At 44.0% G+C, this 15,788-nt stretch overlaps 1 protein-coding gene and 1 long non-coding RNA gene across 2 annotated transcripts in view; one reads left to right on the forward strand and one right to left on the reverse strand.

The window, feature by feature from the left end:
* Positions 1-686: 686 nt before the first annotated feature.
* LOC141990652 (uncharacterized) lies at positions 687-14,420 on the reverse strand. Its single transcript, XR_012640229.1, has 3 exons — positions 14,350-14,420; positions 6,354-6,549; positions 687-827 (listed from the first exon to the last, which is right to left on the reverse strand). It is a non-coding gene; the product is annotated as an uncharacterized LOC141990652 (long non-coding RNA).
* A 450-nt stretch (positions 14,421-14,870) lies between these two features.
* Positions 14,871-15,788, forward strand: part of PTPDC1 (protein tyrosine phosphatase domain containing 1) — a 48,560-nt gene continuing 47,642 nt past the window's right edge. The window contains exon 1 of the mRNA XM_074958105.1: positions 14,871-14,951. The gene's annotated coding sequence lies outside the window, so the exon portion shown is untranslated. The remainder of the gene's footprint in view (positions 14,952-15,788) is intronic.

Here is a 15,788-nt window from a genome sequence, read left to right on the forward strand (position 1 = left end):
ATCTCAGAGTTGATTTGGTTGAGGCCACAAGGAACAATGTGAACCTAAATATTTGACATGGTTTTTCCTCTTTACTTAACTGCAGTGACCTGAGTTCAGAGTTCTATCTTTCTCCTGCAAGAGCAGATTATTAAAATAAATCAATAAATAAATCCATGAAGAGAACTGTAAGGAAGACAGCTCCTTGTTCTGCATCAGTCACTTGTGATGCTATCGACTTCTGTAAGAGAAATCCAGGGCTTGGCATGTAAAATACCTTTCCGTTTAATTTTCAAAATAATTGCTTTAAATTTCAAGGCTTTGCCTATATCATAGTGATTTGAGAACCTGTGATTTATATTTCAGTACTGCCTAGAAGCCCCAGTCATGGACCAGGACCCCATTGTGCTAGGCGCTGTATAAACTTAAAACACGTTTTTACAATTTTCTTTTAAGAAAGCATTTTAGATCCCATTTAATAGAGGTATATTCAGATGAGTCCCACAGAAACAATGACTTTAGTAAGTTACACTTTTTCAATTAGAACATGTCAAACGATAACATACTTTATTGTTTACAGTGTTTCCTTGTGAGATGAAACAAAAGTTAATTACAACAACTGAAACTTCAGGAAGATGGATTGGTTTGATAGCTTCTCCATATGGGTCTCCTTTTCATGGCAGCATGTGTACCAGATCTTCAAGAGGGAGCCAGAATGTGTAAGGAAGGCACATTTGAGCAATCAGACTGACATTTTTTTATTAGAGTATATTTATTTTGTATTATGTGCTTTTGACAGAAGTCTCATGAAGTGCTATGCTCCTGCTGTAGGGTCAAAGTCTTGTGACCTGCAGGGATTTTAGGGAAAAGGAACATAATTTTAGAGGGCATGTTTATTATTTCTGCAAATGTTCTGTTTTCTAAGCTAAGCGAACAGTTTTTCAGTATGTACTTTGATGACAGCTTAACTCCACTGGCTCGCTTTCCTGAGGAGATCTTTCCTGCCAAATGTTTTTGATCACAATCTGGCAAACAAATCAACAATTATTAATAAATACTAGTGCTGAGTAAAATGATCTGCAACAAATTTATCAGACTTTAAAAAAAAAGTTTGTCTTGCTGCTTGAAGAACATTTGTGAGCAATTTGTGATTTCCTTACCTTTATTTGTTGTTCAAAAGCATTCAGTTTTTGTCAAAACTCAGTGGATTCATAAGAAGTCTGTAAATGTTGGTTAGTTGTAATTGTATGGCTAAGTCACACAGTCTTGGTTCTACACCCTGACTGGATGAGTGCTTGAGCTCTTCCAGCATGAATACATATGCTTGTGAATTTAAAATTAAACTCCTGCAAATACATACACATGCAGCTTCAAAATTTGTTTATACTGGCACAAATGTTCATGGAAAGGAGATGTGAAAGAGGCAAGAGAACAGGCAAGGCAAACTCATTTTAAAACATAAATATCCCACTTTTTCAATATTTGCTGAGCTCTGATAAAGGCACTGAAGTTCAGTTGCTTTTTTCTAATGACCAAAGTATATTTTGAAGGTACTTTTCTGTATCGCCTACATTCTTTCAAATTCTATTACAAGGCCACTTTGCAAAGCCTGGCCCAGTTCTGTGTTTGACTGTAGCCCTTCAACACTGTTCCAGCAGCACAAAGACACTGTTAGGCCTAAAAAAATGACCTGAGGGAAACATCACTGATTTAAAGGGGCTTTCTGTGATGCTCTCCATTAGGGTAATGCTGGGGATATTCTGGGGGAGGGCGAAGATACAGCGTACTCTGTCTACTTTCTGCTGTGGAACAATCCCTATGGAGCTATTACAGCTGAGCTTAAGTTAGGGTATGTCTACACTACGAAATTAGGTCAATTTTATAAAAGTCAATTTTTAGAATTTGATTTTATACAGTCAATTGTGTATGTCCCCACTAAGCGCATTAAGTCGATGGAGTGCATCCTCACTACCGTGGCTAGCATCAACTCATGGAGCGGTGCACTGTGGGTAGCTATCCCACAGTTCCCGCAGTCTCTGCCGCCCATTGGAATTCTGGGTTAAGCTCCCAATGCCTGATAGGGCAAAAACATTGTTGCGGGTGGTTTTGGGTACATGTCGTCAGTCGCTCCTCCCTCCGTGAAAGCAATGGCAGACAATCATTTTGTGCCTTTTTTTTTTCCTGGGTTACCCATGCAGATGCCATACCACGGCAAGCATGGAGCCCGCTCAGCTCACCGTCACCGCTGCGGTTGTGGGCAAGTCTACTGTGGGGGCTGCTGTGATCCAAGTAGCCAATGCAATCATTGACGTTCTGTTATCAAGGGTAGCGACTCTGGGAAATGTTTGGGCCTTTTTAGATTTTAGGTGTATCATATTCCTGTCCTTTGTCGCTGGTGAAGAAGTCTTGCAGCCAGACATTCCAGTCTGGTTGGCGCTGTAACACCCCATAGCACTTCTGTGGTTGACACATGTAACAGCTCCAGGGCTCTTGCTTTTTTGCCTTGGCTGAGGTACCTTGCCCTATCAGGACCTCCAAGCATTTGACACAGAAGCAGCTGGCATTGCTACACAGCAGCAGCTCCTGGGTGCCTTCGCAGCAGATGGTCCAGTAGGACTGCTAGCTGTCCTCATCCATGGTGTATGGCTCCTCAGCTTCTGCTGCAACTCTGCTCTTCTGCGAGCTGGAGGCTTCTGCCTCCGATTGCTCTCCCAGCTGGCAGCACCACACGGTCGCACCTACCCCTTGCTCCCATGGTTCATGAAGCCTGGACAATAGTAAGGAGCAGTTCAACTATAGGCTGAGCAAGTTCAGAATGGTGGTAGAATGTGCCTTTGGATGTTTAAAAGCTCGCTGGTGCTGTTGGTCAGACCTCAGCAAAACCAACATTCCCATTGTTATTGCTGCTCGCTGTGTGCTCCACAGTATCTGTGAGAGTAAGGGGGAGACGTTTATGGTGGGGTGGGAGGTTGAGGCAAATGACCTGGCATCCGATTTTGAGCAGCCAGACACCAGGGCGATTAGAAGAGCACAGCAAGACGTGCTGCGCATCAGAGAGGCCTTGAAAACCAGTTTCATGACTGGCCAGGCTACAGTGTGGCAGTTGTCTATTTCTCCTTGATGCAAACCTGCCCCCTTTGTTGATTTTAATTCCCTGTAAGCCAACCACCTACCCCCCCTTGAAATAAAGTAACTATTGTTTTGAAACCATGCATTCTTTCTTTATTAATTTAAAAAAAAAAAGATAACAGACAAGGTAGCCCGGGCGGGGTGGGGAAGGACAAGGCTACACTGCTTATTGTAGCCACACTAAAAATCAAACTGTTTGAATGACAGCCTTCTGTTGCTTGGGCCATCCTCTGGAGTGGGGTGTCTGGGTGAGGAGGCTATGGAACATGGGGAGGAGGGTAGGCGGTTATACAGTGGATGCAGCGGGGGTCTGTGCTCTTGTTGGCTTTCCTGCACCTCCAGCAGATGCTTCATCATGTCTGTTTGATCCCCCATTAGCCTCAGCATCCTGCCTCCACTCTTCGTGCTCACTTCAGTTCTCGCTTCAGCTCCCGCTTATGGATGCTCACCAGGCAGCTGTGTTTGGACCCAAGCACTGAATTTGTGTGCTTCTAAGCAACGCTGCATTTGGGCAGGCAACAGTCATAGTCTTCCATGCATATTTCCTGAGTGCAGACTGTAGTATTACTTCTAGGGACTCAGTGGTCCTGGTCCCCAGGACCAGTGCTGCTGATCCTTTCTCCCCGCACCCCTCCAACCCCAAGACACTCCAGTTACCTCGAGTACAGCCTCCCCAGAGCACCACCTCCTGTGTACTCTGTTTTATAAGTTAACTAATGAGACACATGTGACAGCTGAAGCACATAAGACACCAACTTTGCAGAGGAATTTCTAAACCAATTGCTCCTTACTCTCAGACAAAGCACAGGAGCTAGATCTAGGCAAAATAGAAAACACACTTCCCTTCCCTAGAGACCTCACCCTCTGGAGCTTCCTTTGGGTTTTGGTTGGTGCCTTCAGGAGTTCCAGGTCCCTTCTCCCAACTCAATCTTGTCTTCCTGGTCATGGAGGCGCTTCTGATTCCTGCAGCAAGCTTCCTCTAGCTTGTTCAGATCTGACAGCCAAAAGGTTCCCCTTGCTCAGAGAGCATGTCCCTTTGAATTCCCTGAAAACACCTAGAGTCTGTGGAGTTTTTTAAAAGCCAGTTCCAACACCTTGTTTTTTTCAATCCTTCTTTTCTACTGTGGATTTTTCCACTGCTCCAACCCCTCCTCCTGCAGACAGCCAAATAGAATTGATTTTCCCCTAGGCTGCAGCATTGTTCTAAAGTGCTCCCAATTTGATGACTGACTCTCCATTGCTCCTTATCTGGGAGGTGACATCAGCCCCAATAGCAAATGGCTGATACATTGAGACCTTCAATGAAACAGCAATTTCATAACGTCAACCAGAATTCATAAGTTTCACACAGACAAATTTCCCAAACTGTCATGGGGATATAGTCCCTTCTACCTCTAGCCCAGAGATATAAATCCAGCATCGGTCTATAGTGATTGAAAATCATCACCATTTGAAGGCATGTCTTTGTGAATTGAGTTGTTGGTGTCAATCCAGTTCTCTGTGAATGAATTTGCACATCACAAAAATCACCCTGAGAATTGGCTCTAATTACATTCTTATTAGCAATCTCAAGGAAGGCTAAGGATTACATGGGCAGGGGAATGAACTACAATATTTTCTCACATTGGGATATATTTTTTTCTGGCCAGGGTTTAGGGTAAACTGGCTAGAGGCTGTGGTTTAGATTACTCATTGGAAGCTAAAAACTGAAATATCATGAAAATTTGTTTTCCTCCATGGTGTTTGCTACTGTAGGGCTGTTCTCAAGCACTTGTGCTGCAGGCTTTTCTTTCTTTCTTTCAAAAAAAAAAAAAAAAAAAGCACTGAAGCATTTGTTTTAAACAGTTAAACTCATTTACATACAGTGTGGTCTTTTCAAACAGATATTTGAAACATATGTAGTAGATCACATTTAGGGTGTACAAAGTTGGGTAGTATCACTTTAAAGTAATATGCGTTTCCAAGTGAAGAATGTGTATTGTGGAAAAACAGCAGACAAAGGCCCAGATCCTTAAAGTTATTTAGGCTCCTGACTATCATTGAAATCAATGGGAGTCAGGTGCTTAAGTGCCAGTGAGGCTCTGAGCCAAGTTCTCAAGACCAACATGTTCAATTCTCGGCTTTTCCGCTGACTTGCTGTATGACACTTGAATTCTCTGGCCATGATTTTCAAAGGTGATTTTGATGCTCTGAGCTTTCTGAAAATCGGGCCCCTTTAAGATGCAGACACTCAAAAAACAAAGGCACCCCAAATCTCTAATTGCTTTTGAAAATCTGGGCCTCTGCCCCTTCATTTCTCCATCTGTAAAACAGGGATGATATCTACCTACGTACCTACCTATCTGAGACATAATTAAAGTTTTAAACGTGCTTTTGGTCCTTTCATGAAAGATGCTCCTAGAAGTGTTTTTCTTTAAGTTAGAGCACAAGGAACATCCATATTTCTGTGATGACCATCTGGTTTTGAACAACTCTTCACCTGATCAGGAGCAAACATTGTGTCATGCTTATTATTGTTTGATTGTAAAGGCCAAATCACTGTTTTGGGGGTCCTGAAATGAAAAATGGCCGATAACTCTACAACATGCAACACAAAATGTGTGTAGGAGGGAAATTCCATACACAGAACTGAAAATAAATCAAATCAATAACTTAAAGCAGTAAGTTTGGCCGACAAAAGTCAATAGGAGAGAAAGCGTGATAACCCTCTCTCTTATCATGCTAAGTCATTTAATAGCATACAGTAGGTGCCATTTGTCTCCTTTGGAGGGAGATAAAAGGTAAGATGGGAACCTGGCTTGAGGGAAGTGTTCTAGGGCTAGAAACTCAGCTTGTATAAACAGTAACACCATTGACTGAATTGATCTAAATACAAACAAAATCAGCTTAGGATCTGGCCTCTAGACTCTAATAATTGCCATAGGGCATTCTATTGAATATATTTATCATCTTAATAGCAGCCTCTCCCAGTTATTTTTGTATTGCTCTTGGCACAGTTTTGCTACATCTGCCCACTATCCTCCTTCTTTTATTCCCTTCCTGTAATGCTGAGGTTTGTTACAAACAGGACACATATTGTAGAATGTGTGATGGGTCTGGGTAAACAGTGTAAATGAAAGACCTCTAGTGAGAAGCAAGAACATCTCTGCAAGGACTGTATTCGCTCAGGGAAAGAACACAGATACAGCTATCCTCAGTGAGAAACAGAATTTAAGAAAAAGAGCATAGAATAAAGAACTACAAACCCAGTGCTTGGGGTGGGAGGCAGCGGGAAACATTTGGTGACTGAACAATCCTTCATGCTTTCTACTGTAGTGTTTAGTTATAGGCAACGTCATGGAAGTGATATGCAGGGTTTTCAATCATGTATTACATCAGTTGTATCATGTTTCACCATTTTCTAAATATTTTAGATTGTCAAAAACTTCCATTCTCTTCAATCTGAAAAAGGTAAAACCAAAAACTCATAAATCCATATGGTTCAGTGAGTCAGTTTCTTACTTTGCACGTCTATAGTGCCTTTCTTCTGAAGATCTCAAAGACACTTACAAAGAGAGATAGGTATTACTTTGTAGATGGGAAAACTGTGGCAGAGGACCTTATTCTAATTTAAGGCCCCATTACATGCCAGAGTGGCGTTAAGGAGCCTAGGTGTAAACAAGAATCAGGCACAGAGAATTTAAGTGACTTGCCTGAGGTCACACAGCAAGTATGTGCCAGAGGGCCAGGACTCAAACCGAAATCTCAAGGCCCAGCATGGTGCCCTAACCACTACACCGCAATTATAAATAATTTATAAATAGATTGCAATCTAACAGCAGCAGCATGCACTGCTGTGTATCAAAAAACCCACACTGATATCCTTAGAAGCAGATTTTTTTTAAAAAGGTGGTTTTAGCCACACTCCGATGCCAACTGCAGATCTGAGAGTGGAATCCAAGTCATATTCCAAAATGCCCCCAACATTTTAAAAAAAATCTTGGGTCAAAATGTCAGAGCCATTCTCCGATGAACATTGGGCTGTTCTTTGTTAAAACTGCAACAGAACACTTTATTAAATTGCTAGTGCACCCAAATCTCAAAACAAAAAATCTGTTCTGCAGAAATTTTTGGCTTCCAGAATGTCCTACACAAGGCACTTTGGACCAAATGCGACCCTTGTGTAAGTGATGGAGGTTTGCAGGGCAATGCATTGGGTATTGCAAGAATGTGTGATCGAGGCGCCAGAGCTCACCGAGGAATTTGAACAGTTGGGGCTCCAAACGATGCAGGAGCTATAGAAGGGACCCATGTGCCCATTCTGCGTCCCCCAGCAAGACCCGGAATACAATTTACATCACCTAGAATAACAGTGTTTAAAAAATATATTTGAAAGAAAATGTGCATCATATTCATTTACCACAAGATGGCATATGTTGATCTAAGACTATTTCCAATCAAGTACATGTCAAAATCCAAATCACTAAGGGCCAAATTCAGACTTAATGTAAGCTGGTGCAATTTCAATGGAGTTGCATCCACCAATATCAGGTTTGAGTTTGGCCCCACAATATTAAAGGATCTGTCATTCTATCTCTCAGAACTTCACCTATTCTGAACTCAAACTCACTCCTGGATCCCTTCTGCTTCTACCCTCTATATTCCAATGAAACTGCTCTCACCAAAATATCAGATGACTTTTTCCTGCCTATATTTCAATGCCAACACTCCAGTCTCATCCTCCTTGAGTTTTTTCTGACTTTGATATTATGGATGATTCTCTTCTCCTTGATATCCTGTCTTCCCTTGCCTTCTGTGACCCCTTTTTCTCCTGTTCTCCTCTCACATTTCTAAGATTCTGTCAGCATTTCTTCTGGTGGCTCTTCTTCTGTGCCATTCCTCCTTCTGTTACAGTCCCTCAGGACTCTGTTCTCAGCTCTACTCAGAGGCATCTCCACAAATATTTTCTCCTCTCCTTCTATGTAGAACACCTCTTCACCCCATTTGTCAAGCAACTTCACTTGTCTCTGCCAACGGGGAAGTCCTGATTTGGAAGGCTCTCTTCTGGAATGCGATCATCATCTCCCATGTAGTCCTTGGCTTTTTTAAGGTCAATTAGTGCTAACTGCAAGGGTGCTTTTCATTATTTTTGCACATGTCCCCTGGGAACTGAACAGAGAACATAAACTAATTTCAACCCTAGATAGATCTTGAGGTTAGCAGGGTTAAACCTACCTCATGATTAGGGCTGTCAAGCGCTTAAAAAAATTAATTGCAATTAATTGCACTGTTAAAAATAATAGAATACCATTTATTTAAAATTTTTTTGATGTTTTCTACATTTTCAAATATATTAATTTCAATTACAACACAGAATACAATGTATACAGTGCTCACTTTATATTTTTGATTACAAGTATTTGCACTGTAAAAAAACAAAAGAAATTGTATTTTTCAATTCACCGAATACAAGTACTTTAGTTCAATCTCTTTATCATGAAATTTGAACTTACAAATATAGAATTATGTACAAAAAATGCATTCAAAAATAAAACAATGTAAAAGTTTAGAGCCTGCAAGTCCACTCAGTCCTACTTCTTGTTCAGACAATTGCTCAGACAAACAAATTTGTTTACATTTGCAGGAGATAATGCTGCCCACTTCTTGTTTATGTCAACTGAAAGTGAGAACAGGCATTCACATGGCACTGTTGTAGCCGACGTCACAAGATATTTACGTGCCAGATGTGCTAAAGATTCCTATGTCCCTTCATGCTTCAATCACCATTCCAGGGGACATGCGTCCATGCTGATGACAGGTTATGCTGTATAACAATCCAAAGCAGTGCGGACCGACGCATGTTCATTTTCATGATCTGAGTCAGATGCCACCAGCAGAAGGCTGATTTTCTTTTTTGGTGGTTTGGATTCTGTAGTTTCCGCATCGGAGTGTTGCTCTTCTAAGACTTCTGAAAGCATGCTCCACACCTCGTCCCTGTCAGATTTTGGAAGGCACTTCAGATTCTTAAACCTTTGGGTTGAGTGCTGTAGCTATCTTTAGAAATCTCACATTGCTACCTTCTTTGCTTTTTGTGAAATCTGCAGTGAAAGTGTTCTTAAAATGAACAACATGTGCTGGGTCATCATCCAAGACTGCTATAACATTAAATATCTATGGCAGAGTGCAGGTAAAACCACAGAGCAGGAGACATACAATTCTCCCCTAAGGAGTTCTTTCACAAATTTTATTAACTCATTTTTTTAATGAGCGTCATCAGCATGGAAGCATGTCCTCTGGAATGGTGACCAAAGCATGAAGAGACATACGAATGTTTAGCATATCTGGCATGTAAATACCTTGCACTGCCAGCTACAAAAGTACCATGCAAATGCCTGTTCTCACTTTCTGGTGACATTGTAAATAAGAAGAGGGAGGCATCATTTACAGAAATGTAAACACACTTGTTTGTCTTAGCAACTGGTTGAACAAGAAGTAGGACTGAGTGGACTTGTAAGCTCTGAAGTTTTACAATGTTTTGTTTTTGAGTTCAGTTATGTAACAAAAAAATTTCTACATTTGTAAATTGCGCTTTCACGATAAAGAGATTACACTATAATACTTGTATGAGGTGAATTGAAAAATACTATTTCTTTTGTTTATCATTTTTAGTCCAAATATTTGTAATAAAAAATAATATACACTGATTTCAATTACAACACAGAATACAATATATATGAAAATGTAGAAAATCATCCAAAATATTTAATAAATTTAAATTGCTATTCTATTGTTTAACAGCACGATTAAAACTGCGATGAATCACGATGAATTTTTTTTAATCACGATGAATTTTTTTGAGTTAATCATGTGAGTTAACTGCTATTAATCGGCAGCCGTACTCATGATACAACATCATTTCCAACTATCATAAAAGAAAGAACCTTATGTTGTCAACATCCCATCTGTTGCTCCATAAACAAGTCAAAACTGCCCCTCCCAATAAGGATCTGGAACCCACTGCAGTTTCATTTATTGGGGGACTTTTGATTTAAGATCACTTGTGAATACAATATAGAGAATGGTTCCAGAGTAGCAGCCGTGTTAGTCTGTATTCGCAAAAAGAAAAGGAGTACTTGTGCACCTTAGGGACTAGCCAATTTATTTGAGCGTAAGCTTTCGTGAGCTACAGCTCACTTCATCCAATGCATAAAGGATGCATAAATTCATCTTTATGCATCCGATGAAGTGAGCTGTAGCTCATGAAAGCTTTAACCAATTTATTTGAGCATAAGCTTTCGTGAGCTACAGCTCACTTCATCGGATGCATAAAGATGAATTTATGCATCCTTTATGCATCCGATGAAGTGAGCTGTAGCTCACGAAAGCTTACGCTCAAATAAATTGTTTAGTCTCTAATGTGCCACAAGTACTCCTTTTCTTTTTGCGAATATAGAGAATATTTTTGCTGTCATTTGTTTTAAATACCGACGTTTAGGCCAAGTGCACCTTCGGGCCAGTCCACACCAATTTGCAAGTCATCAGAGAGTAGATACAAGAGCTCAATGGAAAGCTAAGAGGGGGCAGTTCAAGCAGATACTAGATGTTTCAAGATTCCAAGGATAGTAGTGATTTAAAAAATAAATTACAATAATTTAAATAGCAGGCTGAGGGTGAGAGGAAGGCAGAAATCGTAGAGATTCTTTCACGAACATGTAAAACTGAAGGAGACCTGGGAGCAGTTCTGACCGTCTATGTCAGCCATGCAGATTTCTCTTTCTAGCTTGCCCATTTTATGACGAAGAGATACTATCAGTTGACTAGAAGATTGGCATAGAATAATGATCTCTTGCCTTAGAGGCAAAATCCGGATGTTTATTTTCAGAACGTGAGACGTGATCCTGTGACAATATCCTATTACAAAACACTTTCTGAATCAGAGAAAGACTCTAGAAAATGTTCATTTTCTGACAACCAGCCTCTCCCATTGTCAAGCACATCTGCCCCTGTCCCCATATGTTCCTGCACCCCCATGTGTCCTTGCACCCCCTGTCCATGTGTTCCTCCACCCCTACTCAGACACCCACGCCCCCTCCCCCATATGGCCCTGTACCCCTCCCCATGTGTCTCTGTGCCCGCACCCAGCCACACCGTTGTCCCTATGTGTCCGTGTCCCCGCTCCCTCTGTCCCCAGGTGTCTCTGTGCCCCCACCCAGCCACTCCAGTCCCTATGCAGCTGTGCACCCCCCCATCACTATTTGGCCCTTCACCTCCTTCCCCCCGGGCCCTGTGCCTCCACTCCCATTCAGCCCCTTCCCCAGTCTGTCCTTCCCCCATTAGCCCTTATGAGCCCCCCTGCAGGTCCTCTCTCTGTTCCCTAGCTGGCTGGGAGCTGTTGTGTGCTATCGTCACAGCGCCCTCTGCTGGGCAAAAGGCAGAACGGCAGAAGTTATTTTCTGCTGGGAGCTGCTGCTGCTCTTGCACCACAGCGCCCTCTGGTGGGCAAAAGGCAGAATTGCAACAACATTTCAACAGAAGCTTTTTTCTGCCCACAAAATTAAAAATATGCACAGCTCATTAATTTTGCACACACGCAGTAGCGTAGAATTCCCCCAGGAGTATTAGTTGTAGTTTGGATACTAGATAAGTCCTCTCCAGATGGGAGATAAATTAATGTAGAAAAAATCTATATTGATATGATTGTGAGACACAACAGAATTCATGGGGCTCTTTGTTTTCCCTTATACGTTTCTCCTGGTTGACGGAAGGCATTAATAGGGGTAACCATGCATCCCTGGAAATAAATCTAAAGTGTCCCTGTTTTCAGGCCTTGTCCTGGTGTCACAAAGTTTTGTCACAATTTTGTAAGCCTGCAATCTGCTCACCTGAAGCAGCCACTAGCCCAATGGTGGGCAACCTGCGGCCCATCAGGGTAAGCTGATTGCAGGCCGCGAGACATTTTGTGGACGTTGACCATGCATAGGCACAGCTCCCTGCAGCTCCCAGTGGCCACAGTTCACCTTTCCTGGCCAACAGGAGCTGCGGGAAGTAGCAGCCAGCACATCCCTGCAGCCCGCCACTTCCTGCAGCTCCCCTTGGCCAGGAACAGTGAACTGCGGCCACTAGGAGCTGCAGGGCGTCGTGCCCGCGGAATGGTCAGCGTCCGCAAAATGTCTCACAGATGGCAGTCAGCTTATCCTGATGGGCCGCAGGTTGCCCACCACTGCACTAGCCAGTGTCGACCTATACGTACCTGGGATCACCCCTTCATCCCCAGTCGATATATTGCTACACTGCCCTCTTCTGCAGCGCAAGAACTCCCAAGAAGCTCCCACTCTGAATAAATCCTCAAACCAATCGTCCCATGAACACAAGATGGTAGGCAAGGTAAGGGTCAGGGAACAGCTTGGCTGAGAAGAACACCCTTTGCTCTCTTCCCCAGCTACCATAACTCTCTTGTGCAAAACCTCAAGGGCCGCCACTAAAAAACAGATCCTTATCCTGCCCTTACTGGAGCCAATCAGAAAATTCTCATGAAATAAATGACTGCAAGACTCAAATGTGACTGGCTACTGGCTCAAGATTCTACAGACTGAAATAGCTCCATAGAGACGAAGTTAATCATTTGATTGTATTTTTATCTCTATAATTAATTGAGATTCTTCATGCTGTGACACATAACATGTATAAGAGAAGAAAGATAGTCTATGGTTAAGGCACTAGCCAAGTTCAATTCCCTACTTCACCACAGACTTCCTGTATGACCTTGAGCAAGTCACTTAGCCTCTCTGTACTCCAGTTGTCCATCTGTTAAAATGGGGACAATATTACTTCCCTACCTCACAGGGGTGTTGTAAGGATAAATCTATTAAAGATTATGAAACACTTTTGAGATCTACTCATAAAAAAGTACTCTATGAGAGCTAGGTATGATTATAACTACTTTCAAAATAATTGTGATTGAAAGTATAAAGGCTATAGGGCAAAAATTAGTCAAAGCAAAAGAAAGAAACTGTTAGGTAAGTCAATGCATTTTCAGAGTAATTATTAGAACTACCTGTCTTTGGGGCAATGTTTTATGCAAAGATGGCATGTTTGTGGACGGTATGTGAATACATCAGAAAATTCTGGCTACCACATCTTCTTTTGTAATAGACAGTGTGGGAAAAAGTGAGTGGACTGCAAACATAAATCTTTTGCAAACTGGCCCCAGCAGTAAAGTGCAGGATTTAGGAATAACCTTTATGTTAATAATGTTCCTTTTCGATTAAATGGGAAGTTTAGAAGAGCGCGTGATACAGTGTGGCAGGGAAAACTCTGGTTCTCTTGCCTCTGGACGTAGAAAAACCCATGGTGCCATCCAGCCACCTCCACTGCCAGGTCCCACTCGCTTCCCATCACTATTTCCCCCACGTCCTGCCCCATCCTGCACCCCCGCTTCCCCCCAGTCCCGCCTGCCCCCCATCCTCCACCCCCACTTCCCCCCAGTCCTGCCTGCCCCCCATCCTCCACCCCCGCTTTCCCCCTTCCCCCCAGTCCCGCCTGCCCCCCATCCTCCACCCCCCGCTTCCCCCTAGTCCCGCCTGCCCCCCATCCTCCACCCCCCCGCTTCCCCCCAGTCCTGCCCCGCTTCCGCCCCCGGCACCTGCGGCACCCCACTAATCCGATACGCAGGCGTCCCTGGTCTGCGCATGCGCATTCCTCGCCTCCGGCCGGCTAGCGGCCCACCCCCGCTACGACCCGAAGGCGGGGCCGCGCCCGCTCCCCAGCCCCAAGCCGGGCGCCCCGGGCCCGCCTTGGAGCGGAGCAGCGGGAGCGGCAGGAAGGTGGGTCTGTCGGCCTCGCCGCCCTCTCCCGCCGGCCGCCATCGCCCCAGCCCCTCCCCTCTCCTCTCTAAACCCGCCCCCCGCGGCTCCCCTCATCCCAGGCCGAGCGCCAGCCCCTCCCCCAGCTGAGCCTCCTGGCCCCGCCCGCGCCCGGCCTGTGGGTCCAGCTGCCCTGGTCCCGGGGCAGCATCTTGCGGCGGCTCCCCGCCCCCCGGGCCGCGCTCAGCCGGCAGAGCCACCCACCCTCTGCCCCAGGCTGCGCGGGGGCAGGGGGCCCTTACGCCCAGGGAAGCCCCAGCCCGTGTGGGCCGGGAGGCGTGAACACAGGGGTGCCGTGGGTGGGCACGGGCATCCAAAGGGTTTGGTGATAAAAAGCCCGGGCCAAGCCATCTCCCTTCCCCTGGCGCTAGGAGCCCAGCCTGGCAGGCGGGGTACTTACTCCAACCCGACCTGTCACTTGTCAGATCATTCCCTGGACGTCCCCCTCCTCCTGGGGGCAGGGTATCGCTCTTCAGACAGGCGTGGGAAGGATTCACCCGGTCCCCCACCCAGCCTGCCGTGACGGAGTGTGGGGGGGCCGGCATCGAACAAGCGCCCAGGTGCACGCACAGACATACTTGCCTGCTTAGGCACCGTGTATGAGCACATGGACTTGTGTGCACACTGATGCAGACACACTCACGCAGATTGACTCTGATCAATTAGCCAGTCATGGAACAGTTGCTTTATTGAGCGGAGCTGGGGAAAGTCTGGTATTAGAAGGCAATATAATAGATATTTTTTCCAGTTCTAGATTTAGGGATTCACAGAAGTGACAGGCCCTAACAGATTGTTTTCATCTATCTAATTAAACTCTGACTGCTTTGAACAGTCTAGTTTTAAACATCCTAAATGTGTGCCTGTGTGTGTTCAGTGTGTGTATAAGTGTAATTAGACGTTTTGTTATTGTTTTGTGCCCAGGAAGGCAGAGATCAGCAAGAAGAATGTGCTTGATATTCCACTTCCTAGGGAAGCTGCTGGACTTTGCTCTTCATAGTTGAGGTAAGGAGATGGGTTCAAGAGCATTTTGGTTGGTGAAAGGTATTCAGCACCAACAAAAAGCATTAAAGAGCAGTTACCAATGTTCCCACTAATTTTTGACAGGCCATGTGTGCAAAAAATGTCTTCTGTGCGAATTGTACTTCTGTGCAAATTTTTGTGCGTGCGGTGTTTCGCTGTGTGTGCAGGGTTTAGGATCTGTGTGCATGCGCACAGCTTAGACAGAACAGTGGCAGTTACGCCCAGGAAAGTGACGTTAGATGTGGCATTGTGCAGCTCCACGCTTATCTCAGTGACATCAAGAGCAAACGTACTCAATTTCTATTCTTGTCTTCTGGCACTGTTAATTCCACCTGGGCGTCTAAAAACAAACAGTACTTTGTGGCTGGCAACTCATTACCAGGAATAACCATTTTTCAGGTGAACTTTCTGAAGGTGGCTGACAACTTTGTTGATGAAGGAAGAATCGTAGTAGGATCTAGCTTATTCTCCCAAGTCCCATAGGGTACTGGCTGCCTCTGTGGGGTTTAACAGGAACACAAACATTTGTTTGTCATTGAAGTTAGCACACACGATGCTGTAGTGAATTAGACACACACTGAGCAGATCCCTTGGATAAGAAGGCACCTCTTTTATATGATTGCTTTTCAGTCTATTATCTGTACTTTAAATTGAAACAGGCTATCCTCTTCATACTCTAACATTTTCATTCCTTCTCTTGGCAGTTAGTTCCTAGAGTTAACCAATAATTATTTTACCCAGCTCTTTTAGAGAAACAACCTTTAGTCCCTTCCTCAGTTGAATTTGAGGTGAAGAATATGCCAACACATTTTTCTTTTC

This window comes from Natator depressus, chromosome 7 (assembly GCF_965152275.1).
Source record: "Natator depressus isolate rNatDep1 chromosome 7, rNatDep2.hap1, whole genome shotgun sequence".
In the NCBI taxonomy this organism is placed as follows: Eukaryota; Metazoa; Chordata; order Testudines; family Cheloniidae; genus Natator; species Natator depressus.